Raw genomic sequence first — 19,528 nt, 5'->3', positions numbered from 1 at the left:
GACACTCTTCCCCCCTCTCCTCTCCTTCAACTCTTCTTCCCCCCCTTCCCCGTCTATAGGGGGGCACTTTTGTATTTTTTTCTATGATATGCCATTTACTATAGTAAGGTGCCTTGGAAGTGTCTACTTATCACAGGAAGTGCTCTAAATGTTTCTTTTCTGCGCAAAATCTGCTCCCCCCAGGCCAAAACTGGAATTTGGACCGAAGAGATTGTGTTGTGGAATGTTTACACTTTTTCTAACGAACAGTGATAATGTTTTCATAAATATTGACAATCTACATTGGTTACATTGTTGCATCGTTTCTCTATAGCAGTATTTCCTTAGCCCAGTATTTCCCAAGCAGTGTGTCTCCAGCAGTTGCAAAACTACAACTCACGACATGCCCAGACAGCCAACATGCTGGGAGTGGTAGTTTTGCGACAGCTGGAGGCACACTAGTTAGGAAACACTGCCCTAGCCTATGGCTTCCTAGCAGTGGCAAAACTACAATTCCCATCATGTCTTCAACCTGTGGCCGTCCCCATCTATTGCAAAACTACAACTCCCATCATTGACAATCTAATATGAATTACAGTGGTCCCTCAAGTTACAATATTAATCGGTTCCGGGAAGACCATTGTATGTTGAAACCATTGTATGTTGAGACCATGACTCTATGGAAACCTGGTAATTGGTTCTGAAGCCACCAAAATGTCATCCAAAAATAGGAAAAAGTGAGGATTAAAGAAAAATAAGTAATAAATAACTAATACAGATAAAGCAAATCCTTACACAGAAAGATCTGCTGGGAGCTGTAATCACTGTCTATTTCAGTGTTTCCCAACCAGGGCACCTCCAGCTGTTACAAAACTACAACTCCCAGCATGCCCGGACAGCCTTCGGCTGTCCGGGCATGCTGGGAGTTGTAGTTTTGCAACAGCTGGAGGCACTCTCTTTGGGAAATACTGGTCTATGTAGAGGACAGGAGCTTCTTCAGGGTCCTGTACAGAACACGCAATGTCCTAAAAAAAAGGAAAATGGAGCCGCCCTCAACTGATGTCCAAAGGAGCAGACACCCCTGGTACAGGTAAAGAGTAGTAGAGAACATTTAATACCTCCCTGTACTGTAGGGGGCGCTACCAGACACCAGTCAGTGCATACACTTCAGTAATACAGGTAAAGAGTAGTAGAGAACATGTAATACCTCCCTGTACTGTAGGGGGCGCTACCAGACACCAGTCAGTGCATACACTTCAGTAATACAGGTAAAGAGTAGTAGAGAACATGTAATACCTCCCTGTACTGTAGGGGGCGCTACCAGACACCAGTCAGTGCATGCACTTTAGGGATACAGGGGTTTTACCAGTGAAATATCCATTCTGATTGGTCGGTTCTTCCAGCCAATGACACGTTTTGCAGATTCCATAGCATTGTATGTTGAGTCTGGTTTCAAGTTACAATGGTCCAGAAAAGACCGTTGTATGTTGAAACTATTGTATGTTGAGGCCATTGTAAGTTGAGGGATCACTGTATATTATTGCATTATTCCCTATAGCAGTATTCCCTAGCCCAGTATGCCTCCAACTTTTGCAAAACTATAACTTCCAGCATGCCCAGATAGCTCAGGTGTGGGTATGATTATATTTTACAATCTAAATTACTTACATTGGCCCTCATTTGCTATTCTAAACCCGACTTCTTTTGTCGGGTTTTTTTGGCGCATCTTTGTCTGCGACATGTCGCAGACATCGTGCACCAGTCTGCGACATGATGCAACATTGTCTCCCGACGGACCCGATGTGGATTCTCCCAGACCCGAAAAAGGGGCGTAACCCGACATTTCTGAGCTTTCCCACGTATTTATAAAGGTTTCCAACCCGAATTTGTTGAATTATTGTGGATTTTTTCCCGACAACTCAGAGGAGTTGGAAACCAAAACCCACGTGCGACAAACAGGATGCGACATAATAATAAATACCAGGGGAAAAAGAATCGGGTAAGAAAGCAAGATAGACTTACAACCCGATTTTCTAAGTAAATGAGGGCCATTGTTGCATTAGTTCTCTATAGCAGTATTCCTTAGCCCAGTATTTCCCAACCAGTGAGCATCCAGCTGTTGCAAAACTACCACTCCCAGCATTCTGGGAGTTGTAGTTTTGCAACAGCTGGAGACACACAGTTTGGGACACAATGCCCTAACCTGTGGCTTCCCAGCAGTTGCAAAACTACAATTCCCATCATATCCTCAACCTGTGGCTCCCCAGCTATTGCAATACCACAACTCCCATCATTGACAACATTGTTGCATTATTTCTCTATAGCATTATTTCCTGGCCCAGTATTTCCCAACCAGGGTGCCCCCAGCTGTTGCAAAGCTACAACTTCCAGCATGCCCAAACAGCCAACGGCTGTCTGCACATGATGGGAGTTGTCGTTGTGTAAAAGCTGGAGGCACCCTGGTTGGGGAACACTACTCCAGCCTGTGGCCATCCAGCAGTTGCAAAACTACAATTCCTATCATATCCTCAACCTGTGGCTCCCCAGCTATTGCAAAACCACAACTCCCATCATTGACAACATTGTTGCATTATTTCTCTACAGCAGTATTTCCTAGCCCAATAATTCCCAACCAGGGTGCGTCAAACATTTGCAAAACTATAACTCCCAGCATGCCTGGACAACTTCCATAGTGGGTGCAGAAATATTTTGATAAATCTAAATAGGTTACATTGTTGCATTATTTCTCTATCGCAGTATTTCCTAGCCCAGTATTTCCCAAGCAGTATGTCTCCAGCTTTTGCAAGACTACAACTCCCAGCATCCCACGACAGCCATTGGCGATCTAGGCATGCTGAGAGTTGTAGTTTTGCAACAGCTGGAGGTACACTGCCCTAGCCTGTGGCTTCCTAACAGTTATATGCATAACTATCATTTCCATCATGTCCTCAACCTGTGGCTCTTCATCATTGAAAATCTAAAATTAATTACATTATTGCATCATTTCTCTGTAGCCATATTCCCTAGCCCAGTATTTTCCAAACAGTGTGCCTCCAGCTTTTGCAAAACTACAACCCCCATTGTAGGTATGATAATATTTAGCTATCATCCCCTACGGCCCAGTTGTTACAAAACTACAACTCCCATTGTGGACATAATGGGACCTTTGGTTTTGGCAACAGCTGGGGAGCCCCAGATTAAGGAACACTGTTACAGAGAAACATTGCGACAATACTGCTGAGGTCACATTATTGCATTATTCCTCTATAAGAGTGTTTTGTATCCTGTGGCTTCCCAGCTGTGGCAAAACTACAAGTCCCATCATGCCCTCAACCTGTGACTTCCCATGTACAGCAAAACCACAACTTCCACCATGCCTTGCTCTCAAATCTGTGACTCCCCAGCTGTTGCAAAACTACAAAATCCTTCAATATTTTTGCTCTGGAGAATTAATGCAACAATATTGATAGTCTATACCAGTGGTCTCCAACCTGCGGACCTCCAGATGTTGCAAAACTACAACTCCCAGCATGCCCGGACAGCCAACGGCTGTCCGGGCATGCTGGGAGTTGTAGTTTTGCAACATCTAGAGGTCCGCAGGTTGAAGACCACTGGTCTATACAGGTCACATTGTTGCTTTATTCCTTTATGACAGTGCCCCTTACCTCTGGTTTCCCAACTGTTGTAAAACTACAATTCCCATCATTCCCAGACTGACATAGTTTCACAACAGAATAATGCAACAGAATAGCAGAATAATGCAACAATATTCATAATCTACATAGGCCACCTTGTTGCATTATTTCTCCGTAGCAATATTCATAATCCCGTGGCTTCCCAGCTGTGGCAAAACTACAATTCCCATCATGCCTCAAGTTGCGGCTCCTCAGCTGTTGCAAAACTACAACTCCCATCATTTCCTGCAGCTTTCCTTATAGGAGCAGAGTTCTCCAATCTGTGGCTTTCAGCTACTACAAAACTGCATTGCATCAATAGTGTTGCTCTAGAGAAATAATACAACCATATTGACCATCTATATAGGTCACATTATTGCTTTTAGAGATGAGCAAACTTACAGTAAATTTGATTCGTCACAAACTTCTCGGCTCAGCAGTTGATTACTTATCCTGCGTAAATTAGTTCAGCTTTCAGGTGCTCCGGTGGGCTGGAAAAGGTGGATACATTCCTAGGAAAGAGTCTCCTAGGACTGTATCCACCTTTTCCAGTCCACCGGAGCACCTGAAAGCTGAACTAATTTATGCAGGAAAAGTCATCAACTGCCGAGCCGAGAAGTTCGTGACGAATCGAATTGACTGTAAGTTCGCTCATCTCTAGTTGCTTTATTTCTTTATAACAGTGTTCCCTGACCTGTGGTTTACTAACTGTTGCAAAACTACATTTCCCACCATGCCCTGACAGATGTAGTTTTGCAATAGCTGGGAAACCACGGGTTGGGGAACTTTGCTCTAGAAAAAAAAAATGCAACCGTATTGATAATCTGTATAGGTCACATTGTTGCATTATTACTCTATAGAGCAGTGTTCCCTATCCGGTGGCTTCCCTAAAGGCTGCCAGGGCATGATGTAAATTGTTGTAGATTGTAGTTTTACAACAGCTGGAGAGCCACAGATTGGGGGACTTTGCACTGCATAGTCAGTAAGTAATAGTATTGTAATATAGAAATGTACAGCAAGTGTTGAATATCTCATTGCAAGCTGTGCACACTTTTGAAACCAAGCACATACACAGCAATAAATGGTTAATATATTCCCAATTAAGGCCCTATGTATCGATTTGGGGGGGGGAGTTCAATAATATATGCAGTCATGTCCATAAATGTTGGCACCCCTGAATTTTTTCTAGACAGTGAAGTATTTCTCACAGAAAAGGATTGCAGTAACACATGTCTTGCTATACACACGTTTATTCCCTTTGTGAGTATTGGATCTAAACCAAAAAAGGAGGAAAAAAAGCAAATTGGACATAATGTCACACCAGACTGCAAAAATGGGCTGGACAAAATTATTGACACCTTTTCAAAATTGTGGAAAAATAAGATTGTTTCAAGCATGTGAGGCTCCTTTAAACTAACCTGTGGCATGTAACAGGTGTGGGCAGTATTAAAAAAATCACACCTGAAAGCAGATAAAAAGGAGAGAAGTTCACTTAGTCTTTGCATCGTGTGTTTATGTATGCCACGCTAAACATGGACAACAGAAAGAGGAGAAGAGGACTTGAAAATCAACAATTTCAAGGTTACAAGTCCATCTCCAGAGATCTAGATTTGCCTTTGTCCACAGAGCGCAACATTATCAAGAAGTTTGCAACCCATGCCACTGTATCTAATCTCCCTGGGCGTGGACAGAAGAGAAACATTTATGAAAGGTGTCAACGCAGGATAGTATGGTTGGTGGATAGCAGCCCCAAACAAGTTTCAAAGATATTCAAGCTGTCCTGCAGGCCCAAGGAGCATCAGTGTCAGCACAACTATCTGTCGACATTTAAATGAAATGAAACGCTATGGCAGGAGACCCAGGAGGACCCCACTGCTGAGACAGAGACATAAAAAAGCAAGACTACAATTTGCCAAAATGAACTTGAGTAAGCCAAAATGCTTCTGGGAAAACGTCTTGTGGACAGATGAGACCAAGATAGAGCTTTTTGGTAAAGCTCATCATTCTACTGTTTACTGAAAATGGAATGAGGCCTACAAAGAAAGAACACAGTACCTACAGTGAAATATGGTGGAGGTTCAATGATGTTTTGGGGTTATTTTGCTGCCTCTGGCACTGGGGGCCTTGAATGTGTACAAGGCATCATGAAATCTGAGGATTACCAATGGATTTTGGGTCGCACTGTACAGCCCAGTGTCAGAAAGCTGGGTTTGCGTACGCGATCTTGGGTCTTCCAGCAGGACAATGACTCCAAACATACGTCAAAAAGCCCCCAGAAATGGATGGTAACAAAGCGCTGGAGAGTTCTGAAGTGGCAGCAATGAGTCCAGATCTAAATCCCATTGAACACCTGTGGAGAGATCTTAAAATTGCTGTTGGGAAAAGGCGCCTTCCAATAAGAGAGACCTGGATCAGTTTGTAAAGGAAGAGTGGTCCAACATTCCGGCTGAGAGGTGTAAGAAGCTTATTGATGGAAGCGACTGATTTCAGTAATTTTTTCAGTTATTTTTGGTGTGCAACCAAATTTTAAGTTAAAGGACATCTGCAGCGTGATTAACACTTATCCCCCTATCCACAGGATAGGGGATAAGTGTTTGATCGTGGGGGGTCCGAACGCTGGGACCCCCTGTGATCTCCTGTACGGGGCCGCGGCTGTCCCGTGCAGGGGGCGTGCCGGCCGCAGCATGACATTGCATCCGGCAAGCCTCCTCCATACATCTCTATGGGAGAGGCGGGGAGGCAGCGTTCGTGCCTCCCCGTCTCAGCATAGAACTGTATGGGGACGGGGAGGAGACGGGGCGTCACCGTCGACGCGCCTTAGCGCTCACCATGAGCAAGACGCGCCTTAGCGCTCACCATGAGCACTAATGGCGGCGGCCGTTAGGGAGATTGCGGGGGGTCCCAGCTGTCGGACCCCCCCCGCAATCAAACACTTATCCCCTATCCTGTGGATAGGGGATAAGTGTCATACCGCTACAGTTGTTCTTTAAGGGTGCCAGTAATTTTGTCCAGACCATTTTTGGAGTTCGGTGTGACATTATGTACAATTTGCTTTTTTTCCTCCCTTTTCTTGGTTAAGTTCCAATACACACAAAAGGATTAAACATGTGTATAGCACAACATGTTACTGCAATCCTTTTCTGTGAGAAATACTTCATTTTCTAGAAAAATTTCAGGAGTGCCAACATTTACAGCCATGTATATAGATCTCTATTCATATACTTATTTAGATATGTGTATATAAGTAATCCCCCTATGCAACCACATGATATTCTTGGTTTAAAGGGGGTACCCTGGATAAGAAAAACATAGCTGCTTTCTTCTACAAACAGCACCACTTTTGTAATCAGTTTGTATGTGGTATTGCAGGTCTGTTCCATTGAAGGCAATGGCATGTCAAGGAGGCGGAGCTGGACTGCTGAAGTGCCACAGACTGGTACACTTCCTCACTGTTCACCTCCCAGCCCCTTCTTTATTGTAAACTGATCCCTGTATGTGCGAAGATCTGTGTCCCTGGCTGTGTCCCTTGAGCACCTTGGCTCCGCCTCCTTGACACTTAGCTGGGAAATAAAAAGACTATTTTATAAGTTTGGCTACCACGATCAGCTCCAGGATAGGTACAGTTTGCTTTTATACCCTAACAGTGGTGCCTGCAGCTCTTTAACCACAATGAGAAAGATTGATCAAAACTTAAAAAAAATAAAAAGATAAAGCAGTTGCCATAGCAAAAGGTTGAAACCTATCAGAGCATGATGGGAGTTAGAGTTTTTTAACAGCTGGGAAACTGCAGGTTGCAGAACTTTTGTCTATAGGTTTATTTAATCAGGATTGTACCATACACATGTACAGAAATTACTGGATATTTCACTGCATTCTGTGGGTTTTTATAACAATGGCGAAATAATTAACCAAATTTCCAATATATTCACTATTGATCCCAAAAGTGTTCAATTTGGCTCAACAAATAAAAGGGGGCAGTGTCCGATAACATATAGATGATTGTGTATAACTTAGTCCTCTATGCAGCCGCATTACCTTTTTGCCGTTATCAGAACGAATGCCAAATAAAATTAAAGCTGTTGTCCATAGCAACAAACCAGATTCCAGCTGTCATTTCTCAGAGTTCTATTAGAATAAATAAGCAGCAACTTACTGGTTGCTATGACAACTGCTCAACTTTCTGATACATTTTCCCCCAACTGTCTCTTTATTTCATCTAAGAAACCTTACATTTTCCATATTTACCTTGAGATCAACTTTTCTGTGAAAATAAATATTTATGATTAAAAGATACATAAATTGTAAATTACATTCAGAAATAACTGAAGTGAAATACAAAGTAGGGAAAAAACATATATAAATATATATATATATATATATATATATATATATATATATATATATATATGTATCTCAATACCCTAAATGTACTGCTCTAGGATGTTACTCATTCATATCTTGATAGACATTCAGCAATGACTAAATAAAATATATATATACATTTTTGTTTTCCCTTTTATAAGAAAATCAAAACTAATCATAGGTCCTTATATTGTAGTCTTCTTCAAAGGTGTGAATAAGTCTATTTAGGTGTTTACATGTTGTATAAATTGGAAGCTGGGTGACAGTAAGTAGGGTTGCCATAACAGCTCGCAGTACAGCAACATCCAGCTTTCCCAGGGCCCTGAATGGAAAATCTACCTAATTACATAGGAGTTATATAGAAGTGGGGGAGTAATCACTGCAAAAGGATTTGTTCACATCTGCATTGAAGGTTCTGTTGAAATCCTTAAAGGGGTACTCTAGAGGAAAAAATGTCTAATAAGCGTGTGTCAAAAAATCATAGAGATTTGTAAATTACTTCCATTTAAAAAAATCTTAATCCTTCCAAGTACTTACCAGCTGCTCTATGCTCCAGAGGAAGTTGTGTAGTTCTTTCCAGTCTGACCACAGTGTTCTCTGCTGCCACAGATAATACTTATGGTGCCAGGTTTTTTTTTTTTGGAGGGGGGTGGGGGTGCTGGGCACATTACAAGACAGATTTCTGGAGAACCTTCCTTGATAAATCAGCCCCAAAGTTTGCAGGATGGATACATTTCCTTTGGTAATATCTACTTGTATGGGAATGTTCACACAGCGGAATTTCCACCAGAAAGTCTGCCGCAATATACTGTCTATTGATTTCATTGGGAATCCGCTGTTCCATTCAGACTGCTGAAATTCTGCATTCCGCAAAAATATAAAACCAGTCTTATATTTTACGGAATTCTGTGGCGGGATCAAATTAAAGTCAATAGGGCTTGAATTTCAGTGGAATTCTGCGTTCTGAGAACACAAAAATTCTGCCACAGTTCCGTTCAGTAAGCTTTAATTTCTGCAGCATTATGGAAATTTTACTGTGTTAACATATCCTATAGATGTCTCAATTCACATCAGTGACAGCTATGACATTTTTCAAATTGATAAATATAATATATATAAATAGAAAAAGTCTGAAATAAGAAAGTAAATAAAAAGAAAATAAAAAAAATATATATAAAAAGAAACTTGAAAATCCTAGCCATAAATATAAAGGGAATGTAAGCAGAGCCTATTTTGATGTTAAAGGGGTACTCCGGTGGAAAACATTATTATTATTTTTTTAAATCAACTGGTGCCAGAAAGGTAAACAGATTTGTAAATGACTTCTATTCAAAAATCTTTACCCTTCCAGTAATTTTTAGCAGCTGTATGCTACAGAGGAAATTCTTTTCTTTTTCAATTTCTTTTTTGTCTTGCGCACAGTGCTCTCTGCTGACACCTGATGCCCATATCAGGAACTGTCCAGAGCAGGAGAAAAATCCCCATTGCAAACCTATGCTGCTCTGGACAGTTCCTGACACAGACAGAGGTGTCACCAGAGAGCACTGTGGACAAGAGAAAAAAGAAATTCAAAAAGAAAAGAATTTCCTCTGTAGCATCCAGCTGCTAAAAAGTACTGGAAGGGTAAAGATTTTTTAATAGAAGTCATTTACAAATCTGTTTAACTTTCTGGCATCAGTTGATTAAAAAAAAATAATAATAATAATATTTTTTCCACCGGAGTACCCCTTTAATAACTGGTGTGTATATTGCAATAATAACCTTACCCTTAATATTTTTAAATTTAAAACAAAAACAAAAAACAACATAATGCACAATAGTTAGTTATTTATTTACTGTAGTATTTCCATGTTCAGATTTCACATAATGTATGTACTGTAAATTGTTAATGTACTCAATTGTAGGATTCAGACTCTAAAGCAGAGGTCTCCAAACTGTGGCCCCCCCAGTTGTTGCAAAACTACAACTCCATGCATGCCCGGACAGCCGTTGGCTATCCGGGCATGCTGGGAGTTGTAGTTTTTCAACAGCCGGAGGTCCATAGTTTGGAGACCACTGCTCTAAAGGGTTAATAATATTTACATAATAACAAATTAACTACATATGACAAGAGAGATGGATTTACACTTAATAGTGATTATTGGTAACGTAAGATCTGGAATTGTCGCAATAACAATACTTAGAAAATGAACATTGATTAATAACAATATTTTCCTTGAATAAATGCGGTGAATAAAAAAGCTACAGGATGCTTGTTTATCGTCTGTGAAATTGATTGTACCTAAAAATCCATCAAAACTCTATTATTCTCTCAAAGGATAGGGGATAAGATGCCTGATTGCAGGGGTCCCGCTGCTGATCTTGCACGCCGCACCCCATTAAAATCAGTCCCTGCAGCGTGTTCCCATTTGGTTTGCATTGAGGGGTGGAATGTGACGTCACACGGGGGCAGAGTCGTGATATCACAACGCTCCGTCCCTGTGATCGACGGTAATCAGACCCGGAGCGAATACGCTCCTGGGACTGATTTTAATGGGGTGCGGCGTGCAAGATTACGGGGGTCCCCAGCGGCGGGACCCCCGCGATCAGGCATCTTATCCCCTATCCTTTGGATAGGGGATAAGATGTCTAAGCGCCGGAGTACCACTTTAAGGCCAGGTTCACACAGCAGAATGTCCTCCTGGAAAGTATCTGGGCAGACATTCCTCAGACAGCAGTTGCTGGCAGAACATATCAACGCTAGGACCAATCAGAAATGCGCTGTCTGCATAGGCGTCAATGTGCTTCCGAGAAGATTCCACAAAAAGAATTGACATAGAAAAGGAAGTTCGGAACATATTTAAAGGAAATGTGTCACAAGTTTCACCCGCGCTAACCAGCTGCACTGACTGGTAGTGCTGGTGACACTGATTAAAAAGGTACCTTCTGTGTGTGGATGTCCCGCCCCCTCCATAGGCTTGCATTGAGGGGGTGGAGCTTGATGTCACACAGGGGCAGAGCCGTTACGTCACTATGCTCCGTCCCCGTGATCGCTAGTAATCAGACCCGGAGCGAGCACTCTTCGGGGGCTGATTCTAACGGGGTGCAGCGGGGAAGATCACGGGGGTCCCCAGTGGCGGGACCCACGAGATCAGGCATCTTATCCCCTATCCTTTGGATAGGGGATAAGATGTCTTAGCGCCGGAGTACCCCTTTAAGCAGATTTGTAAGTTACTTCTATATCAAAATCTTAATCCTTCCAGTACTTATCAGCTGCTGTATGCTCCAGAGGAAGTTCTTTTCTTTTTGAAATTCCTTTCTTTCTGACCACAGTGCTCTCTGCTGAGACCTCTGTTTGTCTCAGGAACTGTCCAGAGCAGGAGCAAATCCCCAAAGCAAACCTCTCCTGCTCTCGACAGTTCCTGACATGGACAGAGGTGTCAGCAGAGAGCACTGTGGTCAGACAGAAAAGAGATTTAAAAAGAAAAGAACTTCCTGTGGAGCATACGGCAGCTGATAAGTACTGGAAGAAATAAGATTTTTAAGTAGAAGTAATTTACAATTCAGCACCAGTTGATTTGAAAAAAATAAAATAGTTTTCCACTGGTGTACCCCTTTAAGAAGTTACAAATGTATCATATTGTCGCAATGACCATGATAAATTTCATCAGATCTGCACCCAGATCATTTTCTACCACCGCTTTCAGATCATGTCTACCCTTCTTCTGAGGAGTTCGTTTGTCTGTGGGTTTGGCTTTATTTGTTTTAGTTTTAATTTTAACCCCTTAATGACCAAGGACGTATATTTACGGCCTTGGCCGGCTCCCGCGATATGACGCGGGGTAGCCCGGTGACCCCGCGTCATATCTGGTCGGTCCCGGCATGTATCGGGACCCGGGGCTAATAGCGCACAGCAGCGATCGCAGTGCCACACGCTATTAACCCTTTAGACGCGGCATCCAAAGTTGAACGCCGCGTCTAAACCGAAAGTGAAAGCTGCCCGGCTGCTCAGCGGGGCTGATCGGGACCACCGCAGTGAAAATGCGGTGTCCCGATCAGCTGGGACACGAGCGGAGGTCCTTTTACCTGCCTCCGGCGTGTCCCCTTGGCGATTGATTGCTCCAAGCCTGAGATTCAGGCTTGAGCAATCGACCGCCGATAACCCTGATCACTGCAAAGCTATGGCTTTGCAGTGAACAGGGTATAAGATCAGTGTGTGCAGTGTTATAGGTCCCTATGGGAGCTATAACACTGCAAAACAAAAGTGTAAAAAAAAAGTTTATAAATGTGATTTAACCCTTTCCTTAATAAAAGTTCAAATCACCCCCTTTTCCCATAAAAAAACACCATGTAAATATAAACATATGTGGTATTGCCGCGTGCGTAAATGTCCGAATTATACAAATATATCATTAATTAAACCTCACGGTCAATGGTGTACGCGCAAAAAAATTCCAAAGTCCAAAATAACGTATTTTTGGTCGCTTTTTATATCATGAAAAAATTAATAAAAAGTGATCAAAAAGTCCGATCAATACAAAAATGGTACCGTTAAAACCTTCAGATCACGGCGCTAAAAATGAGCCCTCATACTGCCCCATAAGCGGAAAAATAAAAAAGTTATAGGGGTCAGAATATGACAATTTTAAACGTATACATTTTTCTGCATGTAGTTATGATTTTTTACAGAAGTGCGACAAAATCAAACCTATATAAGTAGGGGATCATTTTAACCATATGGACCTACAGAATAAAGATCAGGTGTCATTTTTACCGAAAAATGTACTGCGTAGAAACGGAAGCCCCCAAAATTTACAAAATGGCATTTTTTCTTCAATTTTGTCGCACAATGATTTTTTTTTCCATTTTGCCGTAGATTTTTGGCTAAAATGACTGATGTCACTGCAAAGTAGAATTGGTGGGGCAAAAAATAAGCCATAATATGGATTTTTAGGTGCAAAATTGAAAGGGTTATGATTTTTAAAAGTGAGTAGGAAAAAACGAAAGTGCAAAAACGGCAAACCCCGTGGTTGTTAAGGGGTTAAAGGTGTGCTCTGATGGAAAACTTTTTTTTTTTTTTTTTAAATCAACGGGTGCCAGAAACTTAAATAGATTTGTAAATTACTTCTATTAAAAAATCTTAATGCTTCCATTACTTATTAGCTGCTGAATACTACAGAGGAAATTCTGTTCTTTTTAGAACACAGTGCTCTTTGCTGACATTACGAGCACAGTGCTCTCTGCTGATATCTCTGTCCATTTTAGGAACTGTCCAGAGCAGCATATGTTTGCTATGGGGATTTTCTCCTATTCTGGACAGTTCTTAAAATGGACAGAGATGTCAGCAGAGAGCACTGTGCTCGTGATGTCAGCAGAGAGCACTGTGTTCCAAAGAGAAAATAATTTCCTCTGTAGTATTCAGCAGCTAATAAGTACTGAAAGGATTAAGATTTTTTAATCTGTTTAACTTTCTGGCACCAGTTGATAAAAAAAAAAAAAAAAAAGTTTTTCACCGGAGTACCCCTTTAAGGCAAATTAATGTCTAAAAGAAGGTCTGCAAAGAGAGTCTCCCTTACATTTGAATAGTGGTTTACCTTGCCGCCAGCCAGGAAAAGAAAAACTTTACTGTTCGAGAGACAGAGGTTTTTTTTTTTTTTACCTTTCACCTTTTTTTTTTTTATGAGTTATCATCACTTTGTCGAATATTTTTTGAAAACTTGGACACATGAAATTGTGAGATTTTTGCCATTGTAGCAATCTTGTTGTTTCTTACATCTTTACCATTTCCTTTTTTGTACCTTAAAAAATATATCTGATTGTTTCATATGGACAACTGCTTTTTTTCCCCCTTGTCATGTATTTTTTTTTGCATTTTTTACTTTTTATGTCTTTTAAAGGGGTACTTTGACCCTAATACATCTTATCCCCTGTCCAAAGGATAGGGGATAAGGTCTGATCTCGGAGGTCCTGCTGCTGGGGACCCCCGCAATCTGTCATTCAGCACCCACCTTTGCGAGCTCTCCTCAGCGCTGAATGACAGATTGCGGGGGTCCCCAGAGGCGGGCCCCCCGCGATCAGACATCTTATCCCCTATCCTTTGGATAGGGGAAAAGATGTATTAGAGCCGGAGTACCCCTTTAACATTCAACACCGCAGCACACCCAGCTGGCACCAGCTTTAATTGCAGTGCCAGCTCTAATGTTATTCTACTTCGCTTTCCAGAATGATGCCGAAAATGTGACAGCTAAGCATATTTTACCAGGATTGAAGCAATTCTACAGCGAAATCATTTCCACTCGTGATGGAAGCTGTTTCGCAGAGGGCATTATCTGTGGGCAAAGCTGCAAAAAAATGAGAAGTTACTTGACGGCACGTTTACAGAGCACCACTTCCTGTGCTTTCTATGTACGTGTCATAAATGTAGGATCCCCACGCTTCTCATTCTGTTCTGCATAAACAGGTCTTGAGCTTCTTTTGATTCTGGGAAAGCTTAGGGCCACTATTGGAGTAACTATAGTGGTTGTGTTTCCCAACCAGTGTGCCTCCAGCTGTTGCAAAACTACAGCTTCCAGCATGCCCGGACAGCCAAAGGCTGTCCGGGCATACTGGGAGTTGTAGTTTTGCAACAGCTGGAGGCACACTGGTTGTGAAACACTGATCGTGGTATAAACTATGGAGCCTACAGGCGTAGGGGGCCACGTGTGCAAAAATTAGGGAATAATTCATTAAAAGTGGAGTAAGTGAATGTCTTTTTACCCTATTAATTCATGAGGTGGAAACATGGGGGGTTATTTATCATTGTGTTCTATTGCTTTTTTTGGTCTACTTTTGCTAATTTTTGTGCTAATTGCAGGTTTTTTTTTTTGCATTTTTTTTTTCAAAGTTCTAAAATCCGTCATTTTGACCTTTTGGTGTTGCTAGACCATTTTGTGAAGTGACAGATGCAGTGGTCATGAATTTATTATCTGCGTGTTTTTGATTTTTTGGCAAATTTTGAAGTGACGGATGCAGTGGTCACAAATTTATTATCTGCCTGTTTTTGATTTTTTTTTTGCAAATTTTGCCACAACTGGCACAAACCCACGCCCCCCCCCCCCCCCAAATCTAGACCACCTCCTGACCAGGTCTAAAAAAGATTACTACTCCTGTCTGTTTGCAAAAAATAAAAAATCATCAGCCAGAGTGAAAGAGAGAGAGAAAAAGGGGGGGGGGGGGGGGGGGGTGAAAGAGAGACAAAAATAAGGTAAAGAATTAGAATGTTTATAGAGGTACTCCCCTGGTAAAAAAAAAAAAAAAAAATTATATCAACTGGTGCCAGAAAGTTAAACAGATTTGTAAATTACTTAAAAATTACATAAAAATCTTAATCCTTTCAGTACTAATAAACTGCTGTATGCTCCACAGAAATTTTTTTTCAATTTGAATTTCCTTTCTGTCAGTCCACAGTGCTCTCTGCTGACACCTCTGTCCATGTCAGGAACTGTCCGGAGCAGAAGAGGTTTGCTATGGGGATTTGTTCTTGCTCTGGACAGTTCCTGACACAGACAGAAGTGTCAGCATAGAGCACTGTGGTCAGACAGAAAAGAAATTCAAAAAGTAAACAACTTCCTCTGGAACATACAGAAGCTGATAAGTACTGAAAGGGTTAAGATTTTTAAATAGAAGTCATTTACAAATCTTTAGAAAAGTGGTATGTGCAGCTCACAATTTATTGTCCGAGGTGAAATGGTGAAACACCTACACCTTAGGTGTGGATAAATGTGTACAATAGAAAAAAAGGGGATAACCATAAGCCTCAAGGGCAATATCAGATAAACCGATATATGATGATATGAATAGTAGTTTCAAATGTTGAAATGAATTAACCGTGCTTCAATTTTATGATAAATGCATAAAATATTTATTAAAATACAGTTTAGTAGATTAAGTATACCCTCCTGTCACAGGGCCCTTGTGAGGAGATATATAGATAATGCATATAATAAAATTCTAATACAATAATCGCACCTCAGTAGAAATTTACTACTGAGGAAAGGGTCATTTATATGTCCAGTATCCTGAAACGCGTCTAGAACATATATGAAAAAAACGCTTTGAAAACGCACCACTGCTATTTCAGTCACTGACCGGCTCAAACTGAAAATCCTTTAAAAGCTGGGCGCGTCCATCGCTTTACAACAGCCGCAGCCTCCAATCAACCAGCCCTCCACCGCAACCAGCCCACCACTGCAACCAGCCCACCACCGCAACCAGCCCACCACCGCAACCAGCCCACCACCGCAACCAGCCCACCACCGCAACCAGCCCACCACCGCAACCAGCCTACTACCTCATCTCTGACGTCAGATGCCGGGGAGCTCCACGAGGTCTGACCACTGGGTATCTGCAACCATCTTCCATTACTATCGCAGCGGCGTCCATCAGGTCTGTGGTAGGCAGACCAGCCGTGTAAGTGAAGCGCACGCCAGCGCTCCCAAGCAGCATTTTCATACCTCAGTACAGATGGGTGCTTGCCGGCACCAGCTCCCTGGACCATATCCATATGGTTGTTGTGGCTGGTAAATATATAATCTTACTGTTGTCTTCTATCATGGACTTGGGCTATGACATTTAAACTACACAAAAGTGCAGAATGAACTAGCAAATGCCGGACTATCGAATTTTCACAGTGGTGCGATTATTGTATTAGAATTTTATTATATGTATTATCTATATACCTCCTCACAAGGGCCCTGTGACAGGAGGATATACTTAATCTACTAAACTGTATTTTAATAAATATTTTATGCATTTATGATAATATGATACTATACATATCATCATACAGTGATCCCTCGACTTACAATGGCCTCAACATGCAATAGTTTCAACATACAATGGTCTTTTCTGGACCATTGTAACTTGAAACCAGACTCAACATACAATGTACAGACAGTCCAGATCTGTGAAATGTGTCACAACTGGAGGAACTGACCAATCAGAATGGACATTCACTGGTAAATCACCTGTATTACTGAAGTGCAAGCACTGACTGGCTGTCTGGTAGCGCCCCCTACAGTACAGGGAGGAACTACAAGTTCTGTACTACTCCTTACCTGTGCCAGGGTTAGCTGCTCCTTTGGACACCAGGTAAGGGTGGCTCCATTTGGGTCACTGTATGTACTGTATAGGACCCTGAAGAAGCTCCTGTCCTCTACATAAACCATTGTTTCCCAACCAGGGTGCTTCCAGCTGTTGCAAAACTACAACTCCCAGCATGCCCGGACAGCCAACGGCTGTCCGGGCATGCTGGGAGTTGTAGTTTTGCAACAGCTGGAGGCACCCTGGTTGGGAAACACTGACATAGACAGTGATTTACAGCTTCCAGCAGCTATTTCCTTACTTTTATATGTAAGGATTTGCTTTATCTATATTAGTTATCTACTTATTTTTCTTTAATCCTCACTTTTTCCTATTTTTGGATGACATTTTGGTGGCTTCAGAACCAATTACCAGGTTTCCATAGAGTTATGATCTCAACATACAATGGTTTCAACATACAATGGTCGTCCTGGAACCAATTAATATTGTAACTTGAGGGACCACTGTATATTGGTTTATCTGATATTGCCCTTGAGGCTTATGGTTATCCCCTTTTATTCTAATTTACAAATCTGTTTAACTTTCTGGCACCAGTTGATTTAGAAATAAATAAATAAATGTTTGGTGGCCTCCAAATCTTGTTTTCAAAGAGATAAATCCCCATAGAGGTGTCTCCTCATTAAGAATACATGCATGCTCAGTTGAGTTGAGTGTACATGTGTAAGGGATTCGGCCAAGTACGTTAGATTAAAGTGGGTGGATCCCAACTATTTCGGTAGGATTAGCTGACCATCTTATATGAGGGTGGCCTCCAAATCTTGTTTTCAAGGAGATAAATCCCCATAGAGGTGTCTGGCAGCAGCTTACTCCCCTTTCCTGGTTTCGAATACATGCATGCTCATTTGAGCTGAGTGTACATGTATAAGGAGGGATTTTGGGAAGATATATCTTGGTAGCAGAAGTGAGCAGCTATTTGAAATGTGATGGGGCAGCTTTAGGGTATGTTCTCACCGCAGAATTTCTGTGCGAAACTCGGCTGAAGAATTCCGCCATAATTTACTTCCCATTGATTTCAATGTGTCTAATTCTGCAGTCTAATTCCCATTGCGGAAATTCTTCAAAAATATAACACCAGTCCGTGGCCTAATCCCATTGAAGTCGATGGGGCTGGAACTTTGGCGGAATTCTGTGTTGAGAGAACACAGAATTTATCCGAAATTCCACCACAATTCCGTTCAATGTAATTGCCCTGTGAACATGGCCTAAGACTTCTATGAGACCCTACTATTCCTCTGTATGCCATAGATTTAACACAGAGGAACAGAAGCAGCGGAAAAAAACTAAAAACGGACGTTGTCCCGTTCAGTACTCATTATATAGCCTGATATGTCCTGAAAATTGAATAAAGAAGCTGGATTTTACCGTACAGTATGTGACGGCCATTGTTCCTTTTATTGCTTCATACTTTTATATATCAAGTGGACTTTGGTTGTTTACAACTGAGCACCCAGGATGTGCTGCATTGGCTACTGCTGTGCTGTAACCTGTGCAGAGGAAGAGTGGTGCAGTTGCCCATAGCAACCAATCAGATCGCTACTTTCATTTTCAAATCTGATTGGTTGCTATGGGCAACTGCATCACTCTTCCTCTACACAGGTTTTGATAAATCTCCCCCAGTGTCTTAGCCAGACTTTCCTTTACCTGGGAAAAAGATTCAGCTTGTTGCACTAGCCCTGTAGCTCGAGCAGTCAGGGCATGCTGGGAGTTGTAGTTTTGGAATAGTTTGAAAGCTACAGGTTTGGGAACAATGGCTGAGCAGGTGATGACTAACAGGGCAATCCCTTCCCTTACCATACTCTATACTCCTAATTCATAGAGCAGTGTTACTAGACCAGGATGCCTCCTGCTGCTGGAAAACTACATCTCCCAGCATGCCCGGACAGCCTTCGTGCCTGCTGGGAGTTGCAGTATTGCAACAGCTAAAGGTACCCTGGTGGACAACTTTGGTATTAAACTGCAGGAGGCACAATGGATACAGATCCTGGAGTTCACTGCTAGGAGTGCCCTTAACCCCTTAAAGGACATCTGCAGCGTGTTTGATCGCGGGGGGTCCGAATGCTGGGGCCCCCGGCGATCTCCTATACGGGGCCGCGGCTGTCCCATGCAGGGGGCGTGCCAGCCGCAGCATGACGTTGCAGCCGACACGCCTCCTCCATACATCTCTATGGGAGAGGCGGAGAGGCAGCATTCGTGCCTCCCCGCATCCCCCTTAGAACTGTATGGGGACGGGGAGGAGACGGGCGTCACTGTCGACCTCTAGGTCGACGCTACGCGCCTTAGCGCTCGCCATGAGCGCTTATGGTGGCACCCCGTTAGGGAGATCGGGGCGGGGGGGCAGCGGTCAGACCCCCAGCCATCAAACACTTATCCCCTTATCCTGTGGATAGGGGATA

The 19,528-nt window shown here is 42.3% G+C and overlaps 1 protein-coding gene across 3 annotated transcripts in view; it reads right to left on the bottom strand.

The window, feature by feature from the left end:
- SFMBT1 (Scm like with four mbt domains 1) overlaps nt 1-18,604 on the bottom strand; it is a 116,165-nt gene extending 97,561 nt beyond the window's left edge. The window contains exon 1 of one of the 3 annotated variants that reach the window (XM_056524069.1): nt 18,503-18,604. The gene's annotated coding sequence lies outside the window, so the exon portion shown is untranslated. Of the gene's footprint in view, nt 1-7,688; nt 7,708-18,497 lie in introns of those variants that run through there. The other 2 variants (XM_056524071.1, XM_056524072.1) reach the window with 2 other exon arrangements.
- Between the last annotated feature and the right edge of the window lie 924 nt (nt 18,605-19,528).

Source organism: Hyla sarda, chromosome 6 (assembly GCF_029499605.1).
Source record: "Hyla sarda isolate aHylSar1 chromosome 6, aHylSar1.hap1, whole genome shotgun sequence".
NCBI lineage: Eukaryota > Metazoa > Chordata > Amphibia > Anura > Hylidae > Hyla > Hyla sarda.
This window is presented reverse-complemented; position numbering and strand designations above follow the sequence as displayed.